We start from the raw sequence: 4,375 nt of genomic DNA on the forward strand, positions 1-4,375 counted from the left end.
ATGTAACACATGTATTGGGTCAAGCAGTGGAATGTGGTGAAACGGTTAAAAATTATGTCCCAATACATGTGTGAATCTAACCGGAATGGAGGTGTTGCTTAGTCCCGTGTGAATCTTATTACACACCTCCCCGTGTGAATCTTCTTATCTGTATGTAACCAGAATGGAATGTGTTTTTTAGCCTTGCTCTGCTGTTCACATGAATGTTTATATCTGGAAAAGAGTATATTAGAGTGAGTATAAGCCAGACCCGTGAGTCTGCTCCGGGGTTACGTTTAACCGCCGAGCGTGGGTTGTTGGCAACCGCTCTACGAGAACTGACGGCTCCCAGTTCCGGTAACATGTAGAGTGAGTATAAGCCAGACCCGTTGTAAGATGAGACCTGGTTTTGGCGACGCTGCGGGGAATAAAAAGCTGAAGCATATTCTAGCAGACTCGCCTCTTGGTCGTTTGTTCTGTGTCAGACTACTCTCCTACGAACCTGACCTTGAGAATTTTTTTAAAACACCACTGTAATTTCCCCAGTCTTGAATTGGCACTCCAACCTGATCTTATACAGGGGGAATCTCTGTCCATCTAGCCCACAAATTATCACTCTCTCGGGTAACAGATGAGCAAGAGGGCAAATATGTTTATCTCTTACTATTAGAGTCTGGTTAGATCCCATATCCCTCAAAATTATAACTCTTGTCCTTCTCCCCCTCTTCTTTCTGAGTAAACTTTACCCGCAGAGGCAAATTCTTTCTAGAGATCCGGCACTAACTTCATAGCCAGCCACTGGCTTACCTTCTTTCACCATATCTTTTCCCACAGTGCCTTTCTTTAATGACCAGCACTGTGACTCTATGTGTCCCACCTTCTGCCAGTGAAAACACCTTATCCCAGTGCCCTTCTTCAATCACCGGCACTGTAATTTTCTGTGTCCCACTCCATTAGTGAAAACCCTGGAGGTTTTTTCACCTCCTTTTCTCCCTCTTGGGCTTCTTTTGTAACCTATGGTGGCTCAGAGGGCTGAAAGGCCTACTCCTGCTCCTAGTTCCTGTGTTCTTATGTTCTAAACTATTACCAGGGTTGTTTACTCTTTGTTTTGTCACTTCGCATTTCCCCTTCTCCCAATTTCCATCCCTCACCGGATGAAATTCTTGCTGGAAGCTAAACTTTGGCTTTGTACCAATGCATATTCATCTGCCATCTCTACTGCTGTTCTCACTTCCCAACTGTCTGTACATCCAAAAGAATTTGTATCACCTCTGGAAGTAAATTTTTAAATTCCCCAGCAGAATAATCTCTCTTAGAGTCTCATAGGTCTTATCTATTTTTAAGTTGAAAATGTGTTGCTGGAACAGCGCAGCAGGTCAGGCAGCATCCAGGGAACAGGAGAATCGATGTTTCGGGCATAAGCCCTTATCTATTTTTAAGGCCCGCACCCATCTATCAAAATGTCTACGTTTAATTCTTTCGAACTCAACATAAGTCTGACCTGGTTCCTTCTTTATGTTTCTGAACCGCTGTCTGTAGGCTTCTTCTACCGATGCATGAGCACTCAAAATAGCCTGTCTGACATCTTTATAATCTCTTGACCCCTCACATGACAGCGCGGCAAATACCTCACTAACTCTGCCTACCAGTTTAGTCTGAACTAGCATTATTCACAAGTCCTCTGACCACTCCATCTGCAAGGCCAATTTTTCAAATGAAATAAAGAAGGCTTCGACATCTTGTTCATCAAAATGTAGCAATGTTTTAACATATTTGTATATGTCACTACCTTCTCTCTTCATCTCCATCCTCTGAGCGACTTTGCTGACTAAGTCGCAACTTTTGAAGTTCATACTCTCTCCATTTCTCTTTTTCTCTCTCCCTTTATTCTTCTCACTCTTTCTCCTTCTCTTTCTCTTTCTTCTCTGTCTCTTCACTCAGCTAAGAACCTTCTCTCTTTTTTCCTCTCTCTCTCTTTCTCTCTCCCTTTCTTTATTTCCCAACTCCATTTTCCTCAACTGTACTTTAAGTTTTCTAACTGTACTGCACTTGTCTGTTTCTCTGATACACCTAAGTGCTAGAGTAACTCCATTCCAATTTCAGCTTTACTTTTGTCATTGGTTAAACCAATTTTAACCTCTTGCTAATTCTAAAAGGATAGTCTTTTTCTGTGCTTCTAAACTTTCTTGGCAAATTTGGGAATCATCTTCAAATCACAGGACCTCTTTTGCAGTTTTAACGGCCATTTCTCTCACATTTAATTTAAGCAACCACAAGTACCCAAAATTAAACAAATTGTCTCCTGTCTGTTTTATTTAAAGTACTAGGATACTAATTAACGGATACTTAAATTTGCTGGGTTCTTTTACCTTAAATCTGTTCAAATCTGTCCAAATCTCAGACTGGTTCTGTCTAAACCTGTCCAAATCTCGGACCCGAGCCCCCAAACTGTTATGACACAACGGCAAACAGTTCTGTTAATTAAACAAAACACACAGAAAAGTTCACTTTGCCTTGTAGTCTGTTAAAGTATGAGTGACAGAGGACTATCAAATTCCACTATTTAACAAAAATATCAATTTTATTCTTTAACGCTAAAAGTGAACATTAAACAACAACCCTTAAAGGGTTGTTATCTACCTCCCACTCTATAACAATATACTGATCCAGTAAAGCCCTTACTAAATTTACAGCAAATCAGTTTTCAAAACCAGAGAGTGGTTGTGTTCTCTAGTGTTTGTCTTCCTCTATTTGTGGATCTCCCTGGGTCATCTTCAGTCTTCTGCTGCAAAGATATTTCATGTGAAAAGGATACCTTTGACAGAGAATGTTGTGAATGGCAGTCTTTCAATGGCAGGTGTTGCTGTTTCTCTGGCTAACTGCCCAAAATGCCTATATTTTCCTACCCCAAACATTGGATTGTCTTATTAGTTCAAAGTTGTCAAAACAGTAAAATTCAAATTCAATTGGGTTTTTTGTATCTTGGAGAAAGTGAGGACTGCAGATGCTGGAGATCAGAGCTGAAAATGTGTTGCTGGAAAATGTGTTGCAGCAGGTCAGGCAGCATCCAAGGAGCAGGAGAATCGACGTTTCGGGCATGAGCCTTTCTTCAGGAATCTTGGGCACGTATGTTGGGCATAATTTAAACTGATTGGTTAAATTTGAACTGCTGTGAATACAACTGAGGTATCTAGGTTACGACCAAATGTTACATCTTTCAATTTTCCAGTACAGGGTACATTCTGAAATTGCGAGTCAGTCACGTGAAAGGTGCCTGCAAGTTTTAAAGGTTACAATACATGCCTTCAACTTCATAACAAGGACAACTAGGAATTGGCAATAAATACTGTCCATCTAGTGATGCCCATGTCCCACAAATGATTTAAAAAAGGAACTGCATTTTGTGGGAAGGGTTTTGCAGGATGGGCTGTGGAGTTTTGAGCATTTTGATAATCTAGCAGAAAGCTAACACGTGTCGTCTTATACACACCAGATGGCCTCCTTCTTTAGAGACCGCAATTTCCCTTCCCACGTGGTTAAAGATGCCCTCCAACACATCTCGTCCACATCCCGCACCTCCGCCCTCAGACCCCACCCCTCCAACCATAACAAGGACAGAACGCCCCTGGTGCTCACCTTCCACCCTACCAACGTTCGCATAAACCAAATCATCCGCCGACATTTCTGTCACCTCCAAAAAGACCCCACCACCAGGGATATATTTCCCTCCCCACCCCTTTCCGCCTTCTGCAAAGACCATTCCCTCCGTGACTACCTGGTCAGGTTCACGCCGCCCTACGACGCACCCTCCCATCCTGGCACATTCTCCTGCCACCGCAGGAATTGCAAAACCTGCGCCCACACCTCCTCCCTCACCTCTATCCAAGGCCCTAAAGGAGCTTTCCACATCCATCAAAGTTTTACCTGCACATCCACTAATATCATTTATTGTATCCGTTGCTCCCGATGCGGTCTCCTCTACATTGGGGAGACTGGATGCCTCCTAGCAGAGCGCTTTAGGGAACATCTCCGGGACACCCGCACCAATCAACCACACCGCCCTATGGCCCAACATTTCAACTCCCCCTCCCACTCTGCCGAGGCCATGGAGGTCCTGGGCCTCCTTCACCGCCACTCCCTCACCACCAGACGCCTGGAGGAAGAATGCCTCATCTTCCGCCTCGGAACTCTTCAACCCCAGGGCATCAATGTGGACTTCAACAGTTTCCTCATTTCCCCTTCCCCCACCTCACCTTAATTCCAAACTTCCAGCTCAGCACTGTCCCCGTGACTTGTTCGGAATTGTCCTACCTGCCTATATCCTTTTTCACCTATCCACTCCACCCTCTCCTCCCTGACCTATCACCTTCATCCCCTCCGCCACTCACCCATTGTA

The 4,375-nt window shown here is 43.8% G+C and overlaps 1 protein-coding gene across 1 annotated transcript in view; it reads left to right on the forward strand.

Moving 5' to 3' along the window:
• LOC122553148 (adenylate cyclase type 8-like) overlaps positions 1-4,375 on the forward strand; it is a 137,412-nt gene that overhangs the window by 83,097 nt on the left and 49,940 nt on the right. The window lies entirely within an intron of this gene.

Source organism: Chiloscyllium plagiosum, chromosome 9, assembly GCF_004010195.1.
Source record: "Chiloscyllium plagiosum isolate BGI_BamShark_2017 chromosome 9, ASM401019v2, whole genome shotgun sequence".
NCBI lineage: Eukaryota > Metazoa > Chordata > Chondrichthyes > Orectolobiformes > Hemiscylliidae > Chiloscyllium > Chiloscyllium plagiosum.